The sequence below is a fragment of the Oppia nitens genome, unplaced genomic scaffold (assembly GCF_028296485.1).
Source record: "Oppia nitens isolate AA-2021 unplaced genomic scaffold, nextdenovo-longstitch-racon4-pilon3 scaffold34_pilon_pilon_pilon, whole genome shotgun sequence".
Classification (NCBI taxonomy): domain Eukaryota; kingdom Metazoa; phylum Arthropoda; class Arachnida; order Sarcoptiformes; family Oppiidae; genus Oppia; species Oppia nitens.
Window position 1 is genome coordinate 704,287 of NW_026533215.1, and position 7,906 is coordinate 712,192.

The following is a 7,906-nucleotide window of genomic DNA, read 5'->3' on the forward strand; positions in this document are numbered from 1 at the left end:
AATTTATATATGAAAATATTTTTATTTAATATTCAATCTTTGATATAAATGCTAATAATATTTGATATAATTATTTTATTATTAATAGTATTGTTTGTTGTTAATTTTATATTTTTAATTTTACTTATTAACTATTGGACAGACACTATAAAAAATTATTATATTATGATATTTTTATAATAAAAATAATGTAAAATTTTGAAATCTCAACAAAAACAAGCATTTCTTTTACTATTCTTCAAGTGTTTTACAATGCAATGGACGATAAAATACTTGAAAAGTAATACTCAAAATAAAATAATTTTTATTTTAAGTATTAGTCTAAACAAAAAGTTATAAAACGAAAGTCATAAAAGAAATTTAACAAAATAATAATAATAATAATAATAATAAATATTACTTATTTTCTAACAATTTTTTTTCGGTACAATTGTATACCATTTACACTAATGCCTTAACGGTTTTCTATGGTATCAATGGGTGTATAAGTTTATAGTTTTTTATAGTTTGTATACAACTATTTTTAGTACCACTAAAAAAATTAAGATTTTTTTTATACAATTATATTTTTTAGGATATAAAATTTTTACTATAGAAAAATGTATTAAAAAAATTTAATGTTTATGTTTTATGTATTATTATTTTCTTATTATTTGATTTAAACATAAAAATATAAAATATTCTATGATATACTCTACTGTATTATTATTTTATTATATTAATAAGATTAGCTAAATAATCATATGTTTTTCTAATAATATCATTTATAAATAAATAATTGTAATTATAATAATAATAATAATAATTGTGTTAAATTAAACAGTGTTTACACACATTTATCATTTAAAATTATTGTATGCTTTGATAATTTTGTAAAATTATTATTTTATATAATATAATAATAATAATAATAACAACAAACTAAATTGTATTTAACTTTTATTTAACAAATTTACTTTACTTTTTTGTATAATAATTATACGATAAATAGTAATATCAATATATGTTTTAAAAAATACCAAAATTATATGTATAGATAAGCTTTATTATCTAAATAATAATAATAATAACAATAACTACAGTAATAGTATTAATCACAATAAAAACCAACACTACATATGCTATTTAATAGTAAGAGAGAAATATTTGACAGAAAAAGTTTGATAAAACAAATAATAACAACAAGTTTTTATTGTTATGACATGTCGTCATATAATTATCATAATATGAAACATTAAAAGTTGATAACAAACACAGACACACAAAATAAAATAAAATCTACCGTTTCATTACATATTGGTCTAAAACATAACAACATTATACTGGAATTGATTATTATATTAGGACCTAATTGTCGATTCCTAACACAACAACATCATCATCAACAACAACAACAATAATAACGACAACAATAATAATAACAACAACAATAGGGACATAAACATAAAATACTTGGTTTTTTTTTGTTTGAGGGAAAAAGGGATAAAATGCCGACAAAAATATATAATAATACAAAAAATAAAATATTTGATTCACATATCGCACATAACATATATATCGGGTGTAATGTAATAATCAGACAATTGCTGAGAGAGAGAGAGAGAGAGAGAGAGAGAGACAGAGAGAGAGAGAGAGAGAATTTCCCTTAACATTAGACCATCAATTGTATGTCACAAATGGTGTCAACAATAAAGTCGATGCTAAGAGAAAAAATAAAATTGAATTAAATATAATTTTATTTTCACTATGTATTTGTTGTCAACTACTGATATATTTTGTTGTTATTGGTATCTCTGGACTGATTTTTACTTTTTGAATCCATTATATTATTATTATTATTATTATCATTGTATCCATTGATTTGCTATTGATATTCATTGATATCCGGATTATTGAATAGACTTTTTTTTACTCCTTTTAAATAATGCATTATTCATAGATTGTATATATATATGTGTGTGTGTTGGAGGACTCACTGATATGTATTGTATTATATATATATTTTTGAATAGTATTTATCAATTGAATTGTATGCATATTTTAGTAACGGTATGAGCAATACATTAAAGGGCACCGATAGGTATGATTTCAATACAACTACAAATGTTATTTACACTTTTTTTTATCAAAAAAGGCTATTTAATGTATAACTCTATAAAATAATATTATATTATTTTGTCACAAAAATATAATGTATATTGTATTGATATTAGTCGATACAAATATATAAATTTATATAATTGAATAGCTAATTTTCTATACATATATCTAATTTAACTGTATTGTATATGACTGAGAAAATTAACCAAATGTTATAATCACATGAATAACATAATATATATATATATACCATGTTTAACATAGAAATATTTACGAGTAATTATTAATAAATTATTAAAATATATTTTATGATATTTTATCCAGCAACAAATAATAATTTTATTTATCATATAAATTCAATATATATATTAAATGATTAAATAAAAAATTTCTTTTTTAAAAAAAGATTTATTACTGTATTTTCACAATACTTTTGAAACAGTATTTTTTTTTTGTATCAACAATTATCTGACCGATCAATCAGTCGTAGTTTTTTTTACACTACTGTCGCGTCTCTCTCTCCCTGAGCTCTCAAATATACACAACAACAACGAAAAATAAATCTGAAAATCAAGAATCAATCAAAATGAGAGAAAAAAAAGTTCAACACATTTACGGTTTTAACCCAAAAATCTGACTGCGCTATCAATTGATTGAAACTAATATACTGCACATTAAATCTAGTGTATGTGTGTGTGTGTGTTTGCGAAAGCACCGGTATATCACATATATATATAATGGTCATCTAAGAAAATTGTGTGTTGAATGAGTGTAAGAGAGAGAGAGAGAGAGAGAGAGAGAGAGAGAGAGAGAGAGAGAGAGAGAGAGAGAGAGAGAGAGAGAGAGAGAGATTTCAAAAACTCTCCTTTTAAGAGAGAGAGATTGATAAGAGAGAGAGAGAGAGAGAGAGAGAGAGAGAGAGAGAGAAAGAGAGAGAGAGAGAGAGAGAGAGAGATTTAAAAAATAAATTTTTCGTTCAGATTGTTGAAGTACTTTCTTCAACAATACTCTCCTTTTAAATTGTGTGATCAGTTTCGTTGATATTTAATTCAATTCTGATATATGGTGTGTATGTTATGTRTGTGTGTGTGTGTGTATGTGTTGTATGTTTTTTCTAACACTACTAGTCCTCCAAATAAAAAACCACTTCCACATCATCTACTACTCCATTACTACATTTTCACAATACAATTACATCTAAATGTGACTTTTTTCTCACTTAATATCTCAATATATATATATATATAGACTATTGAGAAAAGATTTTATTTTGTGACTCAATTTATGTCCAAATTTTTTTGCTTTACTTATATTACAATCACTACTGATTTCCTGTGATTCTGTGTTTTGTTCGCAGAGTTAACAGAATTTTATTTTATTTATTTTTTTCGTTCAATTCTCGGTTTGATTTTGATATATATATATATATATATATATATATATATATATATATATTATAAGTATTTACAAGTATTTTTGGTTGACTGTTGTCAAGAATCAATCAACAATTTCTATTAAATAAAAATAGTTATTTATAAATATTTTTTTCCAATCTATTTATTTGTATGGTATGTCAATATATTTTTTTCATTATGACTTAATTATCTGTTTTTAGTTAAATATACGGCAAATGAAATAATTTATTGATTTAATTAAAACTTTTTTGATATAACTTTCTCTTTCTTTWTTTCAAAATTTTATGTCAAACACATACCAGTGCCCAGATATAACACTTTACAGCTATGATATTGTCTGATGGGTTTGAACAGTTTAAGTGGTAATACAATTGGCTTTTTGACGGCTTAAATCTTTTTAGTGAGGGGACAGTTATATTAATACCGCATCTGTCGCACCACAATCTATATCCATATATGTTGGTCTTAGCACAGGGATGCTGTGTGTGTGTGTGTGTGTATTGCCATTGTATATGTTTTCTGTTTATGCACTATGATGTGCAATGGGGAGGGCATATGGCAACTGTAGCTAAATTGACTCAATTGTGACCACTAAGGGTCAGCAACATTAAGTATTAATAGACTATTCAATTATTTAATAACTATAWACGCGTTCACCTACCCATCCCTAATAGCAATAACTACCTCTACAATCAAATTCATACAGTTTTTTTTGTGAGTACAGCCTGCATATCGTTGTCATTAAACATTATATATATACAGTATATACATATAWATATATWTATATATATATAGCTTCTTATTATATAATATTAAATAAAACACCAAACAGCTTACAGTTTGACATTATATTGTAAGCACAGGGGTTTAATGCCCAGTGCTTTCTCATGTGGTAAAAGTGCCACAAACTTTATACTTGGCTTCAAATATATAACATAATATCACTCAAAATATTAGATTTTTGACACATTTTTTTTGCTTGTATAGTACTGTGTATATGCTTGTATGTAAACTTTTATAACAACAGCAACAAAAATTTAATCTAATTTTTATATAAAATTTATTATTATTATTAGTTATTATTTTTATTACAATATTTTTATAATACATTATATATTCTATAATATTATTAATATTGAAGTTGTTATAGAAATTTTTGTTAAAGTGTTATTAAAAAATAGCAACGAAAATAGTTTGCATATAATTTTATAAATAAACAAAATATTATTATTATTAATATGAAAATTTTGATATAAAACATATACCCACACAAACACATATACATATATATATATACATACTCTGTGTATTTAAAAATATTTTTAGTAACAAAAAAAGATATTGTATTGAAATATGTGAATAGATAAATAAAAATTTAATTAATTTTCATAACATATGTATATGTGCTGTCAAGTACTATATATTAATATAAAACAATGAAAAACATATCACATTTTACTTATATGTATAATATTATAATACAATATATTTAATTAAAAAAATAAAATATTTTTTTAATATCACTAACTAATATATAAAAGTAATTTTCATTAATGAACTAACAAATTATCCTCAATTTAATCCGTGTTAATTGACTTTAAAAAACTATATAATTTATGACCGGTTTTAATTGGTATATTTAGTAATTTTTAATAATAATAATAATAATAAATACTTTACCAAACTAAAAATGATAAAATCGTTTTCATTTATAATAAAAAAAAGTCCTCATAAAGGCTATACCGATCAGATATGAGTTAATACTTGTATTAATAATAATCACAACAACAACAACATTATATTATATAATTTATAAGTAAAAGTAATTTATCTAAAATAATAAGCTATTTTTGCCCATTTATAGCAAATGTAATGGGCATATGAAATAAATGAAATTAACTTTTTTAACATTATTTACTGATATGTATAGTTTGATATACAKTATCTATCTCTCTCTCTCTCTCTATGTATATAACATACCGGTGCCCTCCACTTCTACAATATACAGCTCATTACATTTGTTATTAATGATTGAAAATATACATTATATATATAATGGAGTCATAGTGTAAATTATAAATATATTAATTTTGACACATTTTTTTTATTCAACAGAAAAAAATAAATTTATAATTAATATGTATTAATAAACATTAGTATTTTGTTGTACAGCTATATAACCATAAATGAAAACAATATCTTAATTACAAATCAAAATTTTTTTTATCTATTGAATAATATTTACATTTATTTTATTTTGGTTGTATATATATATATTAAAATATATAACAAATTTAAACGTTGAAAAGTCAAATTAAGCAAAAATTATCAAAATAATTTATTTTATTAATTATTATATATGTTATATATTTAAAAATGCATCTAAATTTCATCTCTTAAATAGAAATATATATTATTTTAAATATTAAAACAAAAAATTAGGGTTAGTTTCATATTTAATAATATGTAATAAATATACTTAATATATATATCTATATATATATGCGATATCTATCAAATCAAAAGTTATTAAAAATAATTTTGAATTATGTATTTATTATTTACAATTATTTATATAAAAAAAGATATAATTGTTAATTTCAATTGGGACACACCTAACAAATAACAGAAAATTATATTATAAATAATATTATCCATTTAATTGGTTGATTAAAATTACAATATTCATTACAAATGAGTTCATAATTTGAGCTCAAAGTGTGTAAAAATTATAAGATATTTTTTAATGATATTTAATAAATTTAAACAAAAATTATATTTGATTTATAGGTAATAAACAATATATTATTAGTTTGTTAACTGTATTGTCAGCAAAATAGTAATAATATATTTTTTCTTGAAGAAAAAGTAGTGCAATTTTTCTCATAGTTTGCTAGCATTTAATTTTCACAGCAAAAAAATAATATATTTAATATATGTTTTGTGTTTTATCAAAAAAAAAATTATAAATGGCTATTAATATAAATAATTTATAAGTTTTTGACTTTCAGTTTGGGCCACCAATTGATAGTAAATGTCGATTTTATTTTTCACTGAACATATAAAACAACAATATATATATATAAATGTAATATAAATGTAAAATTTTTTAAGAAACATTACTATTATTTTTTATATATATAGCTATAAAGGAAATATATGGGAAAAATAGAAAAATAATAATAAAAAATTAAAATTAATTTTCAATTACTTTTTGTTGTTGTTTTATTTATATTTATATATTTAATATACGCTTATCTGACAGCTCTATCAATTGACTTTTTTTTAAAAAAATTATAAATTTAAATTTAACTACTTGTCTGTGGAATTTAATTTAATTAAAAAATTAATTTTTCTAAATTTTTTAAATGTATATGAAAAAATTTTACTTAATTTTGTAAGATTTGTAAAGATAAATATTTTTTAACTGATTTAGTTTTATTAAAAAAATATATATATAATTTATTTTTTTTTGTTATCGATAAACCTACAAGTTTTTATCTAAATATTAAATATTATAATAAATATATTTATATCCTGTTTTATAGATTTTTTAAAAAAATTATATTAAACATAATATATTATTTTCTTAATAATAAAATAATAACAATAAAATAAATATATATATATTGAATTTTTAAATATTATTTGATACCAATGTGTGCTAAAAACTATATAATAATTATTTAGTTTTTTTTAATTAACTTTTTGTATCACAAAAATCTTGTCTACTAATTGACGAGTCAATTGAAAAAATCAATATAAATATATATATATATATATAAAACAAGTGTCTTTTATTTATTTTTTTTGTTGAGATACAGACACACATGTTTGACATAATCAATAGGTCAGTGCATACAACACATTGCATAATAGGAATGAGAGGTAGGAATGGGTAGATAATTGTTAAGCACAATGAATCCACACAACTATTGAATCAATGAATGAATTGAATTGAATGTTTGGTACGAAACGGAACTTTTTCATAAATAAAATGAGATTTTCATACAATAAAAATACAAATAAAATAAATATAAAAAAAACTTGAGTTTTGATTTGAGTTAAACATAATTGAAATATTTTTTTTTGGCAATATATGTGTTGAATAAAAGCACTGGTATGATAGTTATTTGGACATAACATGTCATTCAAACATAGTAGGATATAGACTGATTAACTGGGTCTATCAATATTGAATTGGCCAATTCAATGAGTGTAATTGGGTAATTTTAAATTAAGTATAGCTCTCTCTCTCTCTCTCTCTCTCTCTCTCTCTCTCTCTCTCTCTCTCTCTCTCTCTCTCTCTCTCTCTGATAAAATAATATATATAAATGTTAACCAATCAGTAAAACCTATATAGTATTAAACTTTGATTATAACAACACTTC